Source organism: Bicyclus anynana, chromosome 14 (assembly GCF_947172395.1).
Source record: "Bicyclus anynana chromosome 14, ilBicAnyn1.1, whole genome shotgun sequence".
NCBI lineage: Eukaryota > Metazoa > Arthropoda > Insecta > Lepidoptera > Nymphalidae > Bicyclus > Bicyclus anynana.
Window position 1 is genome coordinate 12,470,748 of NC_069096.1, and position 26,125 is coordinate 12,496,872.

At 35.6% G+C, this 26,125-nt stretch overlaps 1 protein-coding gene across 7 annotated transcripts in view; it reads right to left on the reverse strand.

Annotated features, from left to right (window-relative positions):
• LOC112054984 (putative polypeptide N-acetylgalactosaminyltransferase 9) overlaps nucleotides 1-26,125 on the reverse strand; it is a 214,629-nt gene that overhangs the window by 15,613 nt on the left and 172,891 nt on the right. The window lies entirely within an intron of this gene.

Sequence of the window (26,125 nt, forward strand, 5' to 3'; positions counted from 1 at the left end):
GAGGATTTACAGATTAAGTTAGTGATGTAACTGATGAATAAAAAATATCTAGTCAAGAAAGTGATTGAAATGAACTCAGACAAAAGATATTAGAACAGGTAATATATCTTTTAAAGCAAATATATGGAGATACATAATTGTACAATTCCGTCTCCGCAAGGGTGTAAACGCTACGGCACTTAACGACCCCATTAGAATTCCATACGATGTCCGGGAATAGAAGATATATACTAGAAACACAACACCGCAAATATATAGGAACGATTAAAACTATTCAAATACGTTTCCAGAAACGTTTGCTTATTCTACACCGTATAATATGTTAAACAAAAACGTGCTAAAATTAAATTTATTAAATTGACACAATTTAATTTTGTTTTCTAGGTTAGCATTGCACAGAGCGATGAAAGTCACATTACAAGAAGAATGTAGAGAGGAGAAGTAGAATGTGGAAGTGGTGATCTGTCTAAAGAGAGCAGATAAATGGTCAATGTGAATCAAAGACAATGACGTATTATGCCAACCCCGCTTATGTGGGCTAAGGGCAAGGAAATGAATAGATTTTCCAAGAACTTCTATTACTTTGATTCTATCAATTGTTTGGAATTCCTTAGCTACTCGTATAATATAACTCAACTACTTACTGACAAAATCTTTTTAACAAAAAAACTTCAACTGACTTCAAAATTACAAAAATAAACTAAAAATCGCCTTCAGAAGGTAGCACATACGATGTTATTTTTCGATTTTTAGTTTATATTTGTGATTCAAATTCAAGTCGGTTGAAATTACAATCCTAGCAAAGTAAACGAAAGCGCCACAGAACAGGCAATTACGTTATTTTAATTTTACCACTTAATTACTGAGCCGATGTTCATACAAATTAAATGGTACTTTCGGGAAGGGGAAGCATACTCTTTCAAACAAAAAAATAATTTTCAAAATTGGTTAAAAAATTACGAAGTTATGAGGTAGCAAACATTAAGTAACATACACATCGAATTGAGAAACTCCTCCGTTTTTTGAAGTCGATTAAAAATTACATAAAACTGCATCAACAAATTTAAAGTAAAAATTACAAGGAAACAAAACACCTAAATATTTTAATTTTATATTTCACTAATTCGAAATGGCTTCTTGGGGACTCGGGACGTAGTTTAAAATTCGTCAAGAAACAAAAGCTAGAGCGCATTCAAGTTTAGTGAACTCTTGATATTATTCTTGTTAAACTACCCACAGTAACCACGCTCTAGCAGTATATTATTATTAATGAAGAGTAAAGAACCACCAGCGTATCTATATGCATTACACTGAGACTAACTAGCTCATTAAAATAACAACCTAAACTTTGCAGAGAGAGTGATTTTCATAATTCAAAATTCATCGAGTTAAGAACAACGCTATATAACTCGACATTTCGACGACGATGTCATTAACATTTCTTATCTTCTTCTTCTTTTTTTTTAGACTCCATTACTGAAGGTCGTTGGTCAGCTTTCTAAGCTTTTCTTTGTCCATGGCTAGGAGGAAAAGTTCTTCGACTGTCTTTATGCCAGTCCACTCCCTTATGTCTCGTAGCCAAGACTTTTTCTTCTTCCTACTCCTCTTTTGCCTGCAATCTTTCTTAAGTGGGCTACATATGTTCAGTTTTAACTGAACAATTCTACTGTAAAAAAGTCCATCTGTTTTCATCATTATCAAAAAATTGCACAGTGCTCAGTTGAACTGTCAATCTAATCGAAATAGCATCAGATAAGACTGTACAGTTAAAACTGAAGGTCTGTAGCCCGCACTCTCTATAAACTCTGTTTCAAAAACTAAGAATATTTTAATCTGCATCACTATCTCTATCCATATTTATACATGTAAAAAGAGGTAAACTGATTGACTGTAACAGTTCATCCCAAACTACTGGTGTTCTAGCACCATAAACATTCGCACACGTGGTTTTGTTTTATAAAGTGAAGTGAAAGTTTTATTATGTTAGAACTAACGAAAGATTTTTTTCAAAATTTAACCCCTACTGTTTCTATGCTAACTGATAGTTGCTTTTATTTAATTTATTTATTATGTTTATTTACAATCACTTACACTAACTAAAATAATAAACTGTAACTAAATTATAAATCACTATAAGTGTAGTGATTATTAACGAATAAACACAGCATGAAAATTGAAATAAAGAAGAACAGTAAATAAAAGATAACTTAAATATCACAAATAAAGAACATTCACACTAGTATTATTAACTGAAAAAGAAGAAGAAAGAAATGAAATAAGGTGAGCACATTTAAGTCATAAGAGTACCAAGTAGAGATGATTTCTTTCCGAAAACTATATAATTTAAGTAAGGATAAAACTTATTCTCGTACATACTACGCTTATTTATTAACTTTCTACAATTTTCAACGGGATACTGATATTTTCAATTTTCTCGTACCGTTTGATTCCATTACCATCAGTGACTGAAAGATCGACTTCATTCCGCTGTCCATAATTTACTTCATCGTGATTTACCTCTTACAGACAACTTGAAGCTGATTGATGTTTATATTTCCAAGATACCTACTTCATGTATAGCTACTTAAGTTATAAAGATATACTTAAGTTATAAAGAAGTTTGGTTGTTCACAACTCCCTCTGAAACTCTGAAACTATTAGACCGATTTGAAGAATTATGTCACCAGTGGAAAGCTGCATTATTAGGGAGTAACAGAGAGCCGTGATAGCCCAGTGGATATGACCTTTGCCTCCGATTCCGGAGTGTGTGGGTTTAATCCGGTCCGGATCATGAACCTCCAACTTTTCAATTGTGTGCATTGTAAGAAATTAAATATCGCGTGTCTCAAACGGTGAAGGAAAAACATCGTGAGGCAAGAGAATTGTCTTGATTCTTTGCGTGTGTGAAGTCTGCCAAACTGCATTGGGCCAGCGTGGTGGACTATTGGCCTAACGCCTCTCATTATGAGAGGAGACTCGATCTCAGCAGTGAGCCAAATATGGGTTGATAATGGTAATGGTGAACATAAGCTATATTTTGTCTCTGTACTACCACGATAATGAAAACTACGCGAGTGAAACCGCGGGGTTCTAATAAGGAACAAATGAGTCAACATAAAACTATTCATAAGTTTTGCTCGTAACTTTCATGTTGATTGTAGTTTTTCGAATGTTCATTCTAATAAGCAGTATACTTAACAGTTTCTAACTATATAAACCATTTGTACACCTAGATAGGACATTAAAAAAAGTTTCACCATGTCTTTTAATACAAAATCACAGTTTCTTTATAACATATTATGTATCTAATATGTAAAATTCACTCATCCCAAATCCATTAAGCCTAAAAAGATATTACAAGTCAAAGAGTACCCACAAAAATAGAATTATACGCACGTAAAAAGCCTCAAGTAAAATATAAAAGCCAAAATAATAATACGAAAGTTATTAGCCCAGAAAATTTGTGAAACGATTTTATAATATTACGAGTTTTCTGTACTTCAATAGAATATTAAATTACATAATATTTTATAACACATATTAAATTGTTAAAACATCAGAACACAATGTAGACGCGAAACTCATGTAATTAATACAAAAGCAATAAAGTATTCAACAACTTTGTGAACGTAACGAGAAGGTATTGGAGCGGAGCCTGCGATAGCGAGATCTTTTTTATGAAGGCTAAAAGTGAGCATAAAAAAGCAAAATAAATGGGCTAGATTTGCAATAGATATAATTTAATGAAAAGGGATGGAGGAAGCCTATGCCTAAAAATCACTTCAATAGGTAACACAAAAAAAAAACATTAAAAAAGATACTTATAAGAGTATTACTAAATTGACATTAAAAAAAATGTATGTATTAAAAAATTCATATTTAATTCTTTATCATTTATTGTAATATGTATTGGTTATTGAAATAAAGGCTATTATTACAATTATATTAAAATTGTGTCAGGCCATGCTCATTGCTCAGCCCTATTTAGCCAATTTTTTACGGGGTTTTATCAGGTAGCCCTACGCGAGAGACCCTTAAAGTTTCATCTTGAACGTCCACCTATAACATTTCATCGTAATCCTGGAGGAGGTACAACACATTCTAGCCAAGAAACAGCAGCTGTATCTCGCGGCAACCAGTATTGAAGAAGGGTTGCCACGAAAGTAACTGACTGGCGACTAGGGAAATGACTTCTCGTATTATACTAGTGCCAAAGGAAATGTTAAAAAAATACGTTTTACACTGGACGCTTGAGGGTCTGAACATTTGAAACCTAATGCAAAACTCAAAAATTGATTTTCATACTTTAGATGTGGTTGAAAATCAGGCTTTCTTCATTAACAACCCATATTCAGGTCACTGTTGATCACGAGTCTCGTCTTACAATGAGAGGGGTTAGACCTTAGTCCACCACGCTGGCCAAATGCGGATTGGCAGACTTCACACATGTAGAGAATTCAGAAAATTTTCAGGTATGTAGGTTTTCTTACGATTTTTTTCCTTCGCCTTTTGAGACGCGTGATAGTTAATTTATTAAAACGCACATAACTGGAAAGTTGGAGGTGCATGCTCCGGACCGGGTTCGAACCCACACCCTCTGAATCGAAGGCAGAGGTCATATCCACAGGGCTATCACATCATAATGAGGAATGTCTGGTTATTTCAGGCTCTCAGTCCATATTGAAGTTATGAAAGCGAAGTTTTTGCCACAAGCTCGTCTCGCGGGTGTTTTAATATAATACGTTAATTCGTTCAGCCAGCTAAAGAGTTGTCGAGTACCTCGATTAATTATGATTTAAGAGAGACACTTGGCTCGCTAAAATATTAACATTTTGGTTTTCGCGGCGTTTCGTAAAACGTCAGAATTAAGGTTTTGCTTTTGAACTCTAATAATATTAGTATTATTTGAGTCCTAATATTATAAAGACCATTTTATTTATCGTTATTTGTTTTACTTTGTTATATACTTCGATAGTTCACTTACAATGTATTGATTTGCTGGTAGCCCATAATGCTAAATGTGGAGCGTCGCGATTTACGAGTACGTACTATAAGATTTGGCAACAAAAATAGAATAAAAATATTATTGTATATTATTTTTGTTATACACAAACATACAAGTCAAGTAGAAATAGAAAGAATAAAATACAAAAGTAAAGAAAAACAATAAATAAATCCAACTAAAATAAAATTTTGAAATTATTTGTATGTAAACTTATTCCAGCTATTAGATAATCCGCCTTCAATAAATCAAAGAATTATTTCCTCAGGTTCTGCATTTCACGCGACATACGTACGTATACCTAACAAGTATGTGACATTGAATCACCAATGACCAATCTGAAAAAAACTCTTTAAAAAAAAAGGATTTTTAAAATGGGTTAAGAAATGACGAAGTTATGCGGTAACATAATGTAATTTTAGGAATCATTCAAAATCGAGAAAATTGCGTTAACATCGACACAAGAGTGCACGAATTATCTGAGAGGTCGAACACATTACCTGACCGGGCTAATGATGGCCATATATCAGCACACCCGTAGAATCCCCGGTAATTGGCCGTGCGGGTCGGAATCGTGTAATTCCATTAGTTCACTACCTAAGAGCTATCGATTTTCTGACTGGTAAGCCGATTAATTTATCTAATTGTCAACTGTATTTAGTTCGAACATCAGTGGCTTTCCATTTGCTTATTGCTTACTTAACTAAAAGACTCAGAATTGATATACGATTAACGATAAATTATATAAACCACGCACATTGCGTTTCGCTATTTACTTACTCACCACTTAAGTACATTGCGATTCGTTATTAAGTCATCACTGATACATTGACCAACTTAACTTACTAGGGTACGCCTGCGACTATGTACGTCTCAATACACACGCCTGACAAGTGAAAGGTGCGCAACCGAGGAGCAGCGGGCCGCGGCATGCACATGCGTGCGGGCACGCTGTGCTCGCTGTTGGCGGCAGCGCACGGTGAAAGGTGCGAAGACTAGGTTGCGCACAAAAACGTAACGCTGTCAATCGTTCATCGAATTTTACTGCCCATATTTTTTCACACCGGGGGCTATATATGAAAAATCGATTTTTAAGGAGTAAATTTCAAAAATAGAATATTAGTGATGGTAACAATAATTACCTAACTAATGAACTATTTGATGTCTCTAATGGCTTGCCTAAAAATATAGTCAACTAAGTCAAGTTTTTTACATTAGTGGCTATAATCTTCTATGAAAATCCATTACATGTCAACCGTGTTCAGCAGCTTTAATTTTCAAAAAGCCGGATTAGTGACCAGCCCAGCAGACAATATCATCCAATATGGAACACCGAAATTTTTCAAAAAATCCCGCTCACCGAACCGTAAGAGATTGCAAGACACAATACTCGTATGTAACCTTAGACGATAGGCGATATATCGCACATGCAGTCTAGAATGCAACCTGCTAGTAGGGTTACCAGATAAACAAATCAAAATGTCGGAAAAACAGCCGATTGATTTCCATTGAAATCTCTTGAAGATTTTTGAAATTATGGGAGGGTAGACCGTTTGTAACTGGTGCCATTATATTACGTCAACATCTGGCTTTCCTTTCTCTCACGCATAGGCAGCAGGTTTGATTTATACCTTCTGTCGAACGTTAACAAACGGACGCGTTACTTATTTTTGAAAAATTTTATTTATTACCTATTATATTTCTTATACAAAAAATTACACTGATTAAACACTAAGTACTTGAATGAATAAGTGTTGATTTTAGTTTTTCATTTATTGCCAAATATTATTTTGCTGTTTTTTTTTATTGAAAATGAATGAATCCAGCCCTGAGAAGGGCCTAAAAATTCGGAAATCCTAGGACAAATTCTGAAATATGGTAACCCTACCTGCAAGGCAATACGAAAGGGCAGTGACCGCCCCGCTGCCCGCCTCCACTCCCCCGAGAACTCTGCTAATGACATTTGTGAGGTATTAAACCCGTCGCTGCATCGAGCAAATGCAATGCCCTTTTTCCCCCTAGTCATTTTTACTTCGACGCTCCTAGCTTTTTTTTTTTCAAATTGGATACGAGGAATATGTTTTTGTTCGCATGTATGCATTTTAAAGGAGAAACTCGGTGTTAGACACTAACTTGACACATTGAGTCAAATCATGACAACATTATACAGTACAGTACATTTTTGATTTCTGTATCGTACTGAAATTTGTTCAAAAGTGGATCCTACTTCGGACATCTTCTTTGTTGGTTAGTATATTTATTGAACTTCGTGATATATTCAAGAACATAATATTATAAACAGTAATACATAATAAAGTATTTGTCCTAAGTTTGTTCATACACTACCGTACATACGTAATCATCATCGTCACATGATACCGCTGTCCGTCTTATCTTTATGCTTTAAAATTAATTCAGCACATTTCATACTTTAAATTCAATTTGAAACAGCAACGTGGTGGGTCTAAGCTCCGTATCCCTCTCCTATAAGAAGGGAAACCTGGCCCTGTGGGAGGCCGTTAACATAGGCTGATAATGATAACGTGTTACAACTTTCTCGTTTACAGATGGTGTTAACATTCATTTTTTATGTTATTGTAGATGGGAGCTATCAGTGTTGGTATAAATTGAAATTATAACTTAAACCAACAATGATACCCCTGATTGGACTTGAGCTCAGTTGTTTTTTAGGCAGTGTAGACACCGTCACGCTGCAAAAACAAAAACTGCTGAAAAAACTATCATTCGTTGATTCATTCACCTATTACAGTTTCCATCAATCAAAGTGTAACTGCATGTAATAAGACAATTACACGGTCTTTGATTGTGCACGATACGTCATCAAGCATCCGAGTTATCTCATCAGATGTCGAACAATGGCTCGATACATTGAATGGCGCGAACGCACGCCACCAATAATAATTAACTAGTGGTTAATATACCATTGAAACCAATAACATTATTACCATACTGGTACGTTCTCACCGCCATAAAACCCATACATCTATAGCAGTGGAGTGCACAAGATTTTCAACTAGGGTAAAATTAGCAAACTGAAGTGGCAATGGGCGGGATATATCTGTCGTAGAATAGATGGCCGCTGGGGCAGACGTGTTCTGGAGTGGAGACCACATACCAAAAACCGCTGTTTAGACAGGGCCGGCCCCTCCATACGGCGAAAGGAGCAGTCGCTCCAGGCGCCAAAGCGCCAAAGCGCCTAAATGATAATCTTAGTCAACCGTAGACGGTACAGCGCTTGATTTTCAATTGGTCACCCCAGAGTATGGTCAAGATTTTCGCGTTCCATTCTTACTTTACTCTCATAATTTGGTATAGATATCTGTATATTATTAGGAGCAAACAGGATAGGCGCCATAATTGGATCAGAAGATGGTCCGACGACATCAAAATGGTAGTGGAAAGTTGCTGGATGAGCAAGGCGGAGCGCGCTCTCGGGCAGGCCTATGTCCAGCAGCGGACGAATACAGGCTGTTGATGATCAATGAGGCCATTTTACCGACCTCTTTCCTTCGTGCCTCCTGTAATAAGCTCGATAGTGAAGTGCATCATGCATTTATCCTAACTCCGAACTACCAAAAGCCAAAAACAAGAGAAGAGGAAGACAAAATTGTGCATTATTGTATCGTGTTTCTAGTTAATAAAAGGACGAATTAATTAAATTATAACAGCATCATTGGCTTCCGAATTCATTTATAATAACGTTGTATATCAATCAGTTCGATCGAGTTATCTCACTCGCCAATTGAATAGCGTGTGTACATGCAATGACAAATTACAGAACGATTAAATTGCAATCGAAATATCCAATCTCATTGACGCTGTGTTCATGTTATTGATTCGCTAAATCTATATTACTACTTACTGTGTATTAATGTTCTAGAGAGGTAAAGTTTGTGGTATTGTAGGGATGTATCTGGATCTACTGAACTGAATTGGAAAAATCTTTTACCATTAGAAAAATACATTTTCATTTACATAGGCTAAATTTTGTCCCTGTAGGGTACTGTTACAGGGACGGGAACCGCGGGATCTGCTACAGTATAATACTAGCGGACCCCCGCGACTTCGTCCGCGTGAAAATCAATGTAAACTTTCAAGCCCTATTTCACCACTTTATAGTTTGAATTTGATGAATGATTTATAAGAATATTTTTAAAACTGTAACTCTAAAAAAGAAGGACTTTCTATACAAACTTTCTACCCCTATTTCACCCCCTTTTTATTTTTGCAATAAAAAGTATCTTTTAACCTTCTCCATAGTATGGTTTTAAACCATGCCAAGTTTTATTCGAATTCATTCAGTAGTTTCAGCGTGATGCCCGAATAACAAGAAAACACGACAGACAGACAAACAGACACAAAATCGAAAAAAAACATTTTTAGCTTCAGTGTCGATAATATAATGTCCTGCAATAAAAATTTTCAAAATATCCTCAATGTACAGAATTCGTATTGTAAGTATAGATTCTAGATGGCGCTGGCGTCCGTTATGCCACGGTAACGTTTGGTGTTACAAATGGTCTAATCTCAAATTGCAAATAAATTTATAGAATTCAACCAGTTTTATTATAAGTATAGATAGATATAGATAGGCTAGTAGGCTTTACTTTTACTATCTGGATCTATTTTAGAATTTCATAAGACTAAATCACGTGCATTTGCCAAATCATTATTTAATAAGCGTTCAGTTTAGTTAATACACATTCGATTAATTAAATTAGTGCCTCTTTTGTTTTTAGTTCGTTGCTAATTCGAGGCAGGTGTTAGATGTGTTGGCACTAGTGAGAACATATACATGAGAGCATAGTAGGCAGTTGGGTACACGTGGAATGATAGGCACAATAGACCCAGAGTTGTCCTTCAAACAATTGTTTAGTAGAAACAAAGGTGCTGTTGAATTTTGAATTTGAGAAATTTTGAAGGTGACAAATGGCAATTTAGTAGAAATTAATAGGATTCAAGAATCAATGCGACGCTAAGTAACAAAAGGTTAAAAACAACTATAATGCTTATGGTAAAGGAAACATCGTGAGGAAACCTGCACACCAGAGAAATTTCTAAATTATCTGCGTGTGTGAAGTCTGCCAGTCCGTAATGGGCCAGCGTGGTGGACTATTGGCCTAACCTCTCTCATTCTGAGAGGAGACTCGAGCTCATAGTTAAAGAATGGGGATGATGACTAGGTTTGAATATATTGATTTTTATGATACATTCGGGTAAATAGGGTCAATGTTAACTAATTTATACATAAAAAGCAAAGATTGTCTGGATATTTGCAAAATAAATGAGATTATAAAATTTCAAAAACTACTAAATTTTTTTTATCGTAATTAGATGAAAATTCATACAGTTTTAGCTTCCTTACATTAATTGTGACATTTTTTAATATATGAACTATAACGATAAACGCACAAATAACAAAGATATTAGTAATTTTGTTTGAACGCGCATACAAATCTAACGATCACTACATTGCCTATGACGTCATTTTTTCGAGCCATTTTGTATGGGGCGTTTTTCAGGGATCCGCGGCAGCGCCGCAAATCTGACCCTTTAAATTCCTGTAGCTCCGAAAGTAATGATCGCAGATACCCTGTTACTTTTACAAAATTGCTTTACTATTAGTATACTCTTAATTTATATACAATTTAAAAAACTGTCATCATCCCTATTTAAACCTCATAGTTAAAGAATTTAAATCTCATCTTAAAGAATTTAAAATACTCATCATTTGGGTCATTTGGAAGAACAACCATTGTCAAAAAAAATTTTAAATGAGATTTTTGTGTCTACGGTTTCATTGTAATGATTGATGCCTATAAAACATCAAATGTAAATCACACTTTTTCGTAAAAGCGCCTTAGTGAAGCGGTATTTGTCTTTAAACTTTCTTTGATATATGGATAAACAACCAAGGTCAACAGGGTTTTTTGCTTCTTGTATAAAATTTACCAGAACTGACAGAGGCCGTTTTTCCCAACAACCTTCTAATTATCACCCTAAGCTCGCCAATCCGCATTGGAGTATCGTAGTGGGTTTAAGCTCCACAAACCCTAAACGAAGAAGCTTTAAAGGTTAAAAAGGCTGATAATTATGAAATCTAGTGTTCGCCGCCTCATTATTTTCCCAAGAAATTAAGTGTCATAGCCAGACAATAGGTTTTATTTTAAAAGCAGATAGCCTTGTCAAGTAAACAATTTTCATTTTACATTAAATACAAAATCTCCTCACGAACAATAGATTTGCGTAAGCAACATAATATTATAAAAATCTCTTCTATTTTATCTGTTTTTGTAATTTTTCTTTTATTATGCCAAAGAAGTTTAATCTAGCTTAAAGTTTATCAAAAATATCTGTTATATTATAGAGTCAAATTATCACCTTCACCTTAACCTGGTACATGTACTTAGTCTCTCAACCCATATTGGAGCAGCTTGATGGGTCTACGCATAGATTTTTTACTATTATATATGTCACTAGCGCGTCGAAACTGTGGCAAAGAAAAGTGGCTAATTGTCTTAATTTGATTTATACGCATAGTAAACAGCGAACGTTATTTAAACAAATAATATCTAACTATTGTTTGTTCAGAATAAAAACTATATATGTACATAAATATACATATATGTAAGTAAACACAAAATTAAGCTTTTGCGCTCTCAGTGGAGTAGCTAGATTCGGATCACTTTTTGAGGTATTTTGGTAGGCAGGTAACATGTCTAATAGTATAAAATCGTTGGGTCTACGCTCCTAATGTGTTATTAGACTAGTAGTCCGTGCCTTATAGTAAGTAGATATACCGCGCATTCAACATCATCAACAGCCGATGGACGTCCACTGCTGGACACACGCCTCTTGCATAGATTTCCAAACAACACGGTCTCCAACCGTCCAGCATCCAGCAGCTTCCTATAATCCGCTTGATGTCCACAGTACGCTTAGTGAGGGGTCGATCAACACGCTTTCCGTTGCTGGGTCGCCATTCCAGCACCTTGGGACCCCAACGTCTATCGGCTCATCGAACTAAGTACCCTGCCCATTGCCACTTTAGCTTTGCGACTCGCCGAGCTATGTCAGTAATTTTGGTTCTTCTGCGGATCTCGTCATTTTTGATTTGATCACACAGAGAAACTCCCAACATAGCTCGCTCCATCGCCAGCTGAGTGACTTTGAGCATTTTTATAAGGACTACAGTTAGCGACCAAATTTTGGTTCCGTACCTTGCATTAGGGCTTTTAAAATAGGCTAATGGTGATGATGGTTTATTTATTTCAAACGTTAAGACTTACTCGTAACACTATTATCTCATAAAGGCAACGGGCATGACGTCAAAATAATTTACGAAGGACAATAAACGGTATGATACCTACCTACTCATAAACTGAAATTGTTACGTCCTTAATAAAACCCACCCCGTAGAAGCTCGGGGATGACATGACTAAAATTGCTTTCTTTATTGTAGTACACTTTTATTTCTTACTAGCGAACTTCCGCGACTTTGTCCTTTGATAATTATACATTGTACATACAGGAATTCAATAAAATGAAGGTGAGAGGATGGTAAGCTAGAATTGAAACTGAACTTAATCAATCGGTGAAAATTAGTGTATAGCCACAGGAGAAATTATTCTTTACGATGTTCACAGCCCTGAATTAGGCTGTAATACTTAAGCTATATGTATATGCAATTGCCTAAAAATAAACACAAACGTCTGTACCTACTTTGTACTCATACTTATTACAACCAACGGCAAATTGTTCTTCGCACCTACGTGTTTTTTAAATTGAAGATTTCCCATATCTTCTAAATACTTTTCCATAAAGTCTTATACAAATTATATAGAGGTCTGCCCCGCTACATGTTACCTCTCTGTTAAAGTATAAGATCTTTGATCTAACGCGTTTATGAAAGTTAATATAGAATCGATGTTTCATTGTTCTAATAGTTCTCGTCGTGTTAGGGTGTCCGCTCACTTACAATTCTTAGTTGGTCGACTATCAAACAACTAAATTGCAAACGCTTACAATTTAGTTGGACAACTTTTTAATTAAGTATTGTACGTGATCAGAAACGATTGGTGTCCAATTTATTAGTTGGACGATTCAGTTGAAGAAGATGTCTTAAATTGCTATACCTGATAGTATACACTGCGATTTAGTGGACCAACTAAGAATTTTGTAGGTGATCGGGTGTTCTATAACGCTCCCTAAAAAATCGGTTTGTGTATAAATGGTAATGATATAAAAACCGGCCAACAACTTCAAATTTACTAAAAGACGAAGTTACATTTAATTTGTAGTTATTAATTATTTCTAACTTAATTTAATATAATATTCGATTGATCTGATCAATTTGATTTGATCGATTCATCTGCCGGAACCGCAAAGCATCGATCAAGTAATCGAATATTCCGTGTACCGATTCTACACGATGTATTTGTTAGTCTGTGTAAAATTTACGTGTATGTTGCGAATCTAATTAAAAGTAGTGTGTAGTCTATGGACTCTAGTTATATTTAAAAAAAAGCCTTTTATTCGGACCTTATTAAGGATATCTTACAATAGTTTATATAATACAAAATATTACAGACATTTAAATATTATATAGTTTAAACATTTAAAACTTTTCGTATATTTCGTTCTTTTTTAGTTTCTGTAGGTCCGTTTGCCAATCGGCAAAGGCCTCCTTCAACCTTCTCCATTCAGTTCTTTATCTGGCTACTCTAGTCCAGGTTTTCCCAGCAACCTGTCTGATATCATCTTCCCATCTTTTTTATTGCCTTCCTCTGTTCCTTTTCCCTTCTCTTGGATATCACTGTGTAATTATTTTGCTCCACTTGTCCTTACCTTTGATCATGTGTCCCGACCACTTCCACTTTAGCCTTTTTACTTTTAAGGTCCCATCCTGTATTTTGGTCTTTTTCCTAATATTGCTGTTTCTTATTCTATCTGCTCTTTTTACTCCTATCATGCTCCTCTCCATTGCTCGTTGGCAAATGGTAAGTCTATTGGCTATGTTTTTCAGACATTGAATAATTTGCTCTTTGTTGCTATTTATTATAGCAGTAAATATAATTAGCAAATAATAAAAATTTACTAATTATATTTACTGCTGTTAAATATTTTCAATGTGTGAGTTTCTCGTCACCTTTGAAAAACGACAGAACGTTGGTGAATTTGTGTACGATGCAACTCCTCAGTAAAGCTTATTCCTCTATGATTAAAACACTCACGACTCACGGAATAACGGAAGCATGTGCGGGTAAAGGCCATTTATTCCGTCTTGTTAGCTAAAATAAGGGACTTGTTGGAAAAAAAAAATACTCAACATATTTCTCGCGTATTTGTCGAGCCAATTGCTCTACGCGCAGTGTAATTGGAAGACAAGAAAATTGGAAACAGGAACATCCAAGGACATCGCCCGCTGACAAACATAATATATAAATCTTGTTCGCCGAACAAAATTGAAAATAGAATCATACTTACTTTCCGTGTGTAAGTAAAAATATATAACGCAAAAGCTTTCGATGTTATAAATATAAAATACCTTTAGACGAGCAATTCTTGTAAACAGAGTATAAACAGTCTCCCGTAAATAGTACAGATTGAGGTAGGTACTCTATAGGATGATAGCAGACATCAAGGCTATAATATAATAACGAAATATAAGTACCTATGTTAACCGATATTTAGCAGTTTTTAAGTAAATATTGATTTTTCTACAAAATACGAAAAATCCCTATCTTCAGTACAATTTAGTCGTACCCAATATGTGCTGAAAATTTACCGAAGCGTAGATTTTACACTCAATAGTAATTAAATAGTTGTGCCAACTAATGAAATTTTAGTTTTTTTGTTTTACTACAAGGTATGTTATTAATAGTTTAAAAATTAAATTGGGTTAAGTGTTAGTCAGTTTTCTTTTGTTGCTACATCTAAATGACTATATCGGGCACACATGAATTAAAAAAAATTGGTTTGTATTTATTAACATAATCCTACATACGGATGCTTAAATGTCATTATTATATAGTGACCTTTATGAAGATAAGAGACATGAATATCATTATGATACACCAAAATTACACGTTGTTTTACTCTAAGACTGACTCTATAATACGTATTTGTAAAATAAAGCGATGTAAAGCCGGGTCCAGACGAGTGTAACGCGTAATGTAATCCACCGTGTAACGTAATGCGAAATCTTCTTTAAAAAAAAAATCTTACATTACGCGTTACACACGTCTGGACCCGGCTTTAGACTCACGTTTTTGCACATCGAATTTCCGTTTAGCTTTTTTGTTTATTTCTATTATATTAAAATGACGTCAGTTAGGAAGTAATTTTCTGCTGTTCAAGGACTTTGCATACCGTTCTCCGTTGAAGATGATCTCATATAAGGTGTATTCGTGCTAGCAGCGCAGTTTATTCACTTAATGGAAATTTTTGAGTTAATTGCATTACATTGCTCGCAATTACGAACGAATTCTGTGCATTTATATTACTAAAACAGGCGATGTGTGCGTAAACAAGTTTTATCTAACGATGGTATTTCTTATCCTTAAACGTATATGGGACCTGGTTGGAGTCAACTCGCTGTCGGTACCATATGTGGTTATATTTACCTTTTATGAAATATATTCTTATTCTATGTCTCTATTATTAAATCTGAATCACTTATATAAATAAGTGGGTGTTTATTCTTATTTATATAAACTAATTATTCTTCATTTGTGTTCGAAAATAAATATTGGTTGAAAAAAGGTTGGAATTTCTTTCTGCTGGCTAATAGTACAATAATTCTAAGGTGAAATAATGAATTTCACGTTTTTTATTTCATATTTTAACTAGAGTTGACACCTGCGGATTCGTCCGTGTGAATTTCAGTTTTTCACAAATCCCGCGGGCACTATGGATTTTTCCGGAATGAATGAATTCCAATGTACTTATGTGTTAATAAAACAAAATATAAAGAAAAAAACAACATAAGGAGAAACAAACATACACACTTAAACACACACACACACTTACGCACAATGTGATAAGTTAACCTACTTAATACTACTTAAATTAATAACTCTTAATAATAAAATTGTAGACATATAACAGTTAAACGTTTAATTTAAAAACCACGTAGATTTTTCTAAATCTCTTTTTATTTGCTTAGAATAAATAACACAAAAAAAAACATACGATCCAGAATAATAACACACAACATAGGTGGTTTAACATAATCTAAACGTATAAAGATTATGAACTTTATTAAAAACAAATACAAAACCTTATGTGAACCAGGAGTGTCTTTTTTTTTTGTTACAGTGTATAAACGAGGTTTTAATTAAAAATTATAACGCAAGTAATAATTTACTTGATATTTTTAAATTAATAGCAACACTACCGAAGACTACGGCCAAACCGCGGGACGAATAAATTGTGACAGTATGTTTTCATAAAAACCTCCGCACCACAATTTTCATGCGAACTTGAACTTTACGACTGTCGTAATAAGATCTACAACCAGTTTATTCATATTACGAGTGTACAGCAAACTCTAATTCATAGCATGGTCACATATTTTCAAATAAAATATGAAGGTGGATTTTGCTATGTGAATAGAATGTACGACTACTGTGGATGCGGTGTAGGGCGGAGATTTAGGGTCAGAGCAATCTTTTGCACGGTGGGGAAAAGATTTTCACTTTACTCTAATATTATCTAATGTAATTTTATTATATTACATAAAATGTTTTTAAAAGAAGGTGTGATTGTAATAATATTAATAATCAGAAATAAAAATAAAATTGTTGTACACCACACTAGGTTTAAAATAGTAATTCTTTCAAGGGTAATTGCATAAGTTTTTATATTAAACTGCCATATGAAACCACGAGCATGTCTCTCAATAATATTTTGTTAAACGCAAGCTTATTAGGAAATTATTCATTAGAAAAATTTTGTTTAAGTATATTTATTTATTTATTTATAAATGCACTATACAATTGTGTTCTAGATAAGATTGTAAAATGGTGGTAAACAAAAAAAATATATAAACCTTGGCCATTATCACCATTAAATAATGACATAACTTAATGTTTCAAAAGTGCTTGTGAACTAAGTCTAATTGATATAAATGAATTTTGAGTACACCGTAAAGGCTTGTCCATACAGGTAAACTAGACCAACGTAAGGGTAAACTAGATCAACTCAAGGGTAAATTAGACCAACGCAAGGGTAAACCAGACCATCGTAAGAGTAAACTACTTCAACGCAAGGGTAAACTAGATCATCGCAAGAGTAAACTACACCAACGTAAGGTTAAACTGGACCAATGCAAGAGTAAACTACACTAACGCAAGGGTAAACTAGACCAATGCAAGGGTAAAGCAGACCATCGCAAGAGTAAACTACACCAACGTAAGGTTTAACTAGACCAATGCAAGGGTAAACCAGACAAACGCATGGGTAAACTAGGCAAACGCAAGGGTAAACTAGACAAATGCAAAGATAAACTAGACAAACGTAAGTATAAACTAGTCCAACGCAAGGGTAAACTAGATAAACGCAAGGGTAAACTATTAGATACACAGAACTAATGCGTTTCGGTAACTGCAATTCGCGAGGTCAGTAGCACTGTGACGGATGTTTTTTATTAACAACTAAAACATTGAATTGATAGCGCTTTTCCTGACAGCTGCATCCGCGCCGCGTTTAATATAAACACCGTTATAAACAAATAACTTCGACTAGACGTGTACATTATGTATGAGTTAGTAGATAGTTAACAATAACACTCATTTTTGTACTTGTAAATATTTTATACAAATTTTGCACTTCACACGCTTGCAACATGCTTTTCGAAGTTTGTAAAAATTGCTAAAAAATTAAAACAATTTACAAATACAACTTTTAAGGGTAGGTGTGCACCGACTTTCTGCAGCGTAATGTTACATGTAACAAAGCCAGCGTTCGCGCGGTCTGAGTGTACATAGTAAACAATTATCCTAGTTGCGAATGTTACACCTGCTTCGAAGCGTGACATCGGTCAGTATCAACCCTTATGATGCAAGCATGTTTTCACCACGTAATTAAATAACTTCGTTTCCAAGCAACTTACCAAAATATTACAGATTAATAGGTTATATAAATCAGCCTTTATCAAGAGATCGGAAAATTTAAAATAAAAACATTTCCACTTCAACAATAAAGCGGCCCACAACGACTTTAACGGGTAATTTAAATCTCTTACAACAAAGTCACTTCGAGCATCTATCCAGATAACGAGAGACACTATAAAAGCAGTAACACAACCACCGAGTCGCTGGTTGCGATAGGTTTTAGTGAGTGTAGTGTTTTACAGGTAAACAGACTGTAGAATGCAAGTCATAGATTAATAAGTAAACGAGTGTATGGATGTAGTCCAAACCAAAGAGATTATAGAGTTCTAAGATGACCGCCGGGGGTATCACGTGAGAAATACGTTGACGTTTGCCGGAGAGTCAGATGCCCTAAAAAAAGGTACATACGACGGAACACCGAGCGAAGCGGGATTAGTGAACCATTTTTATTATTCTCTACAAGTTAGCCCTTGACTACAATCTCACCTGATGGTAAGTGATGATGCACGCATGCTCGATTTCACACCCGCGCAGTGTTTCCGCCCGTCGCTCCGCCCGTCGCCCGCATATCATAGGAGTGTTATCAACAAACTTGCCAGACTATAGTAGCTACTTACCAAAATATTACATACTAGCGGTCGCCCGCGACTTCGTCCGCGTGAAACTCGATGTGAACTTTCAACTATCCCTACCCCTATCCTACCCTACCCTAATCCCTAACCTACACTACCCTACCATACCATACCCTACCCTACCCTACCCTACCACTACCCTACCCCTACCCAACACCTACCCTACCCCTACCCTACCCTACCCCTACCCTACCCCTACTTTACCCCACCCGCACCCTACTCTACCCTGTACCTTTCCTACCTTACCTCTACCCTTAGCAAAATCGATCCAGCCAAGCGTGGTGGGATGCTAATATTATAAAGGGAAGAGATTGTGTGGTTATAGGTGGTAATCTCTGGATCTACTGGACCGATTTGGAAAATTGTTTTACCAATAGAAAGCTACATTATTTGCGAGTGTCATAGGCTATGTTTGATCCCCATATTCTCACGGGAATGGGAACTACGTAATTGAAAGCGCGGGGCGTCATATAGCGGAATTTATGCGTCTTTTAGAAATTTTGTATTATCTCCGAAACTATTTAACTAATTAACATACTATAAAGGGCAAATCTTATCTCCATAATATCCTTGTGATTACTAAATAATTTATTTTGATAAGGATTTAAGTTAAGTAGCATAAATAATGACGCAAACCTAAGTATATAAAATTTATAATTTTTAAAAGACAAAAGGTACTATATCTACTAATATATAGAAGATAGATATATGGTGTCGCGGACTTTTTTGTAGAACTTTTAAAGATACATAAAGCCTCCATACATTAATTTCAATTTTACACAATGGTTAAGGCAGCGCATGCGAATAAGTCTGCTTAAGAGGATTTTCGGTCCGACCTGTATGACAAAAACTGTGTTAACTCGGCGAATATATATAATACTAATATAAAATATAGCCTATAGCACTCCCCGATAATGTAGCATTCTACTGGTGAAAGAATTATTGAAATCGGACCAGTAGTTCCGAAGATTACCCCATTTAAAAAATGTGACAAACTTACAAACTTACAAACTTTACCTCTTTATAATATTAGTATAGATAAATGACTTATTTACAACAGTTTTAACAAGACATCGGAAAATAAATAAAAACATTTCCACTTGAACAATAAAAAGCCCACAACAACTTTATCGGGTAATTCAATTCTCTCACAACAGAGTCACTTACGAAATTAAACCGTTTACCGTTTAAACAGAACGCTATCCAGTTAACGTGAATACAAACACTGTAAAAACAAGAGCAGTAACACAAGCTGACCACAACGGTTCAGTGCGGACCGTTGCAAAAGACGTTAAAGGTAAGGTCACACATGCGACTTTTTGTTTGAAACTTTTTTGCAATCTAGTAAAGTCGTCATCGTCGTTATCAACCCATATACGGCTCACTGCTGAGCTCGAGTCTCCTCTCAGAATGAGAGGGATTAGGCCGATAGTCCACCACGCTGGCCCAATGCGGATTGGCAGACATCACACACGCAGAGAATTAAGAAATTCTCTGGTGTGCAGATTTCCTCATGATTCCTTCACCGATTGAGACACGTGATATTTTATTTCCTAAAATGCACACAACTGAAAAGTTGGAGGTGCATGCCCCGGACCGGATTCGAACCCACACCCTCCGAAATCGGGGGCAGAGGTCATATCCACTGGGCTATCACGCCTATCACGGATCTAGTAAAGTAAAAGATCCGAATTAGATTTGACCTTCATCCATTTGTTTAATTGATGAAAGTGTTGTATATCAAAATTAAGAAGTTGAAAAATATTTTGAGTTGAGTTGAGTAGGTTGCCTCCAAAACTTCCTGGCCAAACTATAATAATTAATGATAAGTAATAAAGGTTTGACCAGAAAATTTTTACCTAACCTACTCGCAACATATTTTTCAACGTACTTTTGATATACTTCTAGTACTATTCAGTTATAGTAGGGGAAATTGTGAAATATTATCGCCATGTCTTTTTCTGCTCCAAGAAATATTGCTTTAGTAGTAGCCATATAATAAATTATACTCGTTGAGCTAGTTCTAGGTAAGGTACAGGAGCAAAGGCTTAAAAGAAGTTGCTATTTTGCTAATGTAGATGATGTTTTAATTAAAATAATGAGCGCATTCTACTGTAAAGATATTTTAATAAAATAGTCTATGCCTTTTTGGACAGACTAGATCGAAATAGAGACCCTCATTACTACAATAATCGTGTTTTATAACAATATATTAACAAACACCTTCACACAGTATCAGGGAGTTTATACACACAAATGATGTGCCAGATTCAAAAAACAAAATGTTTCAATTTGACTACTGTTTGGATATAGCCGTAGCTAATTAATACACTGAATAACCGCAATCAATTAGCGGTCTACTAAACCAATTTAATCCTAATAATAGCAACACTGATATAATTGTATCGAAGCTTACTACGAATACAATATATTGCTTGATCAAATTGGGTGGTATACCACTCTACGAAATAAACGTTAAACGTGATGAAAGGATTCAAGAACTTTCTTCTTCTTCTATTCTTTAAGCATAGTGTTTTTTTTTAAAGTCGCTGATTAATTTAAAAAACCTACTTTTGGATACAGTACCTTCGAATAAAGGACGTGTGCTTATATCAAACAAGCTGACGTTAATTCTTTGACCGGCAAATTCTCTCTTCTTTTGCATTGTAAGTTGGCGTGGATGGTATCATATGTATAAGCTCATATTTTTACTACTGTAGTAGTGTTGTATGATTTGGTTTATTATTTATTACATTGACCAATACATTATACAGGCTGTCCCGTAATTAATGGATAAAATGCAAATGGTAGACACCACCTAATTATCTAAAAGTAATTTGAATAATTTTGAAAAAATCCCTGGGGTGACCAAGTTTTATTTATTTTTCAGATTTTTCAAATTTTTCTATCTAAAATCAATTTTTTTGTCGTGTCGAACGCATCGCATTAAACGGATTTTTATTGTACGGTAGATTCGTGCGATCGGATCAGTGGACGCACTTCTATGACTTACTATGCAAAGAACACTACGATCCGTTTGATGCGATCCGTCCGATAAGTACGATGCGGATCTACGGACGTCTACCATTTGGCACTTACAGGGAAAATAATATGTTTGCAACGAAACTTTTTGTCGAGCGACATACAGTTTGTACGATCGTACTATTATTTCACACACGAGTTGTGTCAGTTGTCCAGATGTTTTTTTAGCGTATTGTAAAGTGGTACTATCAAGATACAAGATACCTATTTAATAGAAAACACGTCTCGTTTCGCGAATAATACTGGTATCCGGTACGAAAAAAGAATTGCATCAAAAAGTACCTTCTTTGGCTACAGCCTTCATACCTGGTTGATTACGACACTAAACAGTGTTATTTTTTTTTAACGCCGTCACGTTTCAGTCACGATTTCTTTATTAAATATCAACTCCTATATATGAAATAGGTATTAAAAATAATTTTAAATATCATGGGATACTTATCAATTCAAGCTTGCATCCTCTAAACCAAAAATTGTTTTACATTTTAGTGAGAATGTTTCAAAGACAGACTAACGGACTAACAGATACCTACATCATCATCATTATTAATAGCCTATTATTAAGGGCCCTCTCCTTACAGGAGATGATATGGAGCTTAGACCCACCACGCTCCTCCAATGTAGGTTGGCAGGTTTAGGGTGTTAATGTTAAATTAATTGTTAATGTTACGTTAATGATAACGACCGGGACGAGGGTAGAGGGAGGCGCGGGACTGTAACACCACCAACTTCCCCACTTCTTGCTGAGAATTACAATTGAAAATTTCTTGTAATATTATTATCTTATAACCCGACCCAGGATTCGAACTCACGACCTCCTGATCTGTGGCCACAACGACTAACCACTGAACCAACGAAACAGTTTATATCTATACTTTTAGCAGACTCAGAAGTGGATGACAAAAATAAGAAATCCAATGTCGAACAAAGGTTATGATTTACAATATTTGTCAGGACAAGTTAATAGACAAATCAAACTGTAACCAAAATAAGACCCTAGAACAGCAGAGAATGATCTTGATTTGAGTTACGCACTTGTGAACATTGTGGGTAGGGTTAAGGGCGCCTTTCGTAGTTAACTCTCCTTTTCCACTCAAGTAACTCTCCCCGCCTATCCCAAGTAACCCAAAAAATGTGGACGGCTCGAACGCCACGAATATACTTAAACCGACCACCTTACGAGCGCCTTACATCGCAAGTCATTCCCGCCAACCGATCGGTACCCATCTCTAACTCCCCACTCTTTACGGAAACAAGTCGCGCCACCTGACGTCATATCCGTCTCAGACTACTATTTCCCACAATATGATAAACAACACAAAGAAGATGAATGAAGGTACGGTGTCTGTCTGATATCTAAATGACGTCCCAGGAGAGGCTAATAACATCACCCAACCGACAAAACGCATCAAACAAAATTTAAAAGCGATAAAACCCATATCCCAATGCGATCGTGTACAGTATAAACGATCGTGTAAACGTCGTCATCCTGTCTATGCCGGTAACCTTGCAGCGGTGCAACATTCATCTACGTCTGTTAAATAACATTTTTATTTTCGTTAAGTTTGACCTCGTTTAGTCACAGTTTATAGATCACAAAAGGATTACTGTAATTTTATTGTGTGCAACAATTATCATTATTATTTACTAGCTGACGCCGCGCGGTCTCACCCGCGTGGTTCCCGTTCCCGTAGGAATACGGGGATATTATATAGCATATAGCCTTGCTCGATAAATGGGCTATCTAACACTGAAAGAATTTTTCAAATCGGACCAGTAGTTCCTGAGAGAGATCAATCAATGAAAGAAACAAACTCTTCAGCTTTATTATATTAGTATAGGTTTTAAACAGTAGAGTAATAAATTGTAATATTACAAATTTTGTGTGTTTTATCCGTTTCAGGTCGGTTGGGTAGTAATTTATATTATTATTCTTCTGTTAAAAATTTCAATTCTCCCGCACGGTGAGTCTATGGAATGCTGAGATATCCGTCTCGCAAAGTAAATTCATCTACCTAAATACGTAACTCGATGGTTAATAAGTTAACTGGCTGATTGATTTTGTTCGGCAGCTGTGATAATTATCACAGTAGACGAGAATTCTTTCTAATAATTGTGAAGTCAGTCAATCTTATCGTTCCGGTAGGATGTCGTGTAGAAAACGCCAGGGCTATGGGTAGAAATGAACTTATAGCTCTTCCAAGTATCCTCGCTTCCATCTTCGACTGTATCACCACTTAACATCAGATGAGATCGCCGTCAAGGGCTAACTTGTCATAGTATATAAAAAATATATCTTACAAGCCATTGGCACTCAACGTTTACAAGCATAAGGGTGCTTTTCCACCTGAGATGTGCTACGCTACGTTGCTATGGATGCGTTTGATATCCAATCATATTCATTGATACACATAGATAGCACTGGTGGAAACGGATTCAACTAAGATATGTTTTTTATATTGAAGGATGCGTGCTATGGAAGTGTGCTATGCATGCGTGCTATGGATGCCTGCTATGGATGTGTGCTATGGATCTCGCATACATAGAGTATTGGTGGGAACGGTCACATATTTTCGTAGCTTTGATTTCACATCTTCAAAGCATAATTGCATAGCACATCTCTGGTGGAAGAGCACCCTAAAGCACCGATGGAATATAAACCATTGCATGCCCCATTCAAAATTACGTGTCCAACAAAAGTGTACGCGTCAGGCATTTAATAGGTAACAATTGAGAACGGCCAGGATTTATGGCGAGAGCACCATTAAATTTATCTCGAAACCAAATCGTCCCCATTAGGCGCAACACTATCGTTAATAACGGTTAAAGTAATGATTCGGGACTCCCATAGTCCGTGCTCTCAGTTACCCGACCCGCCTCTGGTTGGGTCAATTGATTGAATCCGTGCCCCAATGGCCCCGGCTTTATGTTGTTCGCAAATTAGGCGCGATTAATACAAAAATGGGAGGATATACAGTGTACACTCATTTCTCTTCCATAAATTAATTTTGTTACATAGATAGGTAGTATGAATATAGATTTTAGTTGATACTGTAACTTTTCATCACAAAAATTGCTTATTGTGATTAAATTCGTGCTGGAAAATGCCGCCATATTTATTTCGGTAGCATTTAACAGACTTAAAAAAGGAGGGGATTTTTAATTATTTTTTTATAGATTGGAAACAAATTTGTCTCTTTTAGACGCAACTCTCAATCGGTATTAACGGGAAAAGTAATGATTCTGTACTCCCACAGTCCCGCCTCAGGTTAGGTCAATTGATTGAATCCGTGCCTCAATGTCCCCGGGTTTATGTTGTTCGCGAATTATGCGCGATCAATACATTATAGGGAAGATATACAGTGTAAACTCATTTAATTTACTTTCTAATGTACTTATTAAAGTCACACGCATAGGTTTATTTCTTTATTTATTATTCTACAAAAAACATATTTAAATTAAGCCTAACCATGATGCAACACAAAGCACAGTTGGTTTTACTGTGCCCTGGTTATTATTACACAATACAATATTTAAGAAATAATTAAATAACAAACAAAAAGAGAAGAAAATCAAAGAACAATCATTAGCGGGTAGTTAAATAAATTTCATAATTATAGTGTGAGTGAATCGTTGCTGCGACAGTACACAGGTACAGTCAAATAAAGCTTTAGTTTTAATCTATATAATTGCTAAATCTCAGCCAAATCGGCTAAGTACCCTAGTAAGTAGTTTCGGCGTGAAAGAGACCAACAACACACAATCTTTGCCTTTATAATAATAGTGTGATGGACGAACGTCAGTAATACTGGGAATGCGTACTGATGATGTCACCAAAATTACGGGTAGTGCGGGAATTCTGAGTATGTATTGTATAATTATAATGGGCCTAGTCATCAATGTAACGATGCCATTAATAAATTACTACTAATGCGTACTAAAAGGAATGTAATATTCGTCATTGTTTCGTGGACAAAACGAAGTATATGGTGTTAAGTTATTCGACAATTAGATGTTACTTATTTATTAACATTATTATCAACCCATATTCGGCTCAATGCTGAGCTCGAGTCTCCTCTCAGAATGAGAGGGGTTAGGCCAATAGTCCACCACGCTGGCCCAATGCGGATTGGCAGACTTCACACAAGAAAATTCTCTGGTATGCAGGTTTCACAACGATGTTTTCTTTCACCGTTTGAGGCATGTGATATTTAATTTCTTAAAATGCACACAACTGACAAGCTGGACGTGCAAGCCCCGGCGCGGATTCGAACACACACCCTCCGGAATCGAAGGCAGAAGTCATATCCATT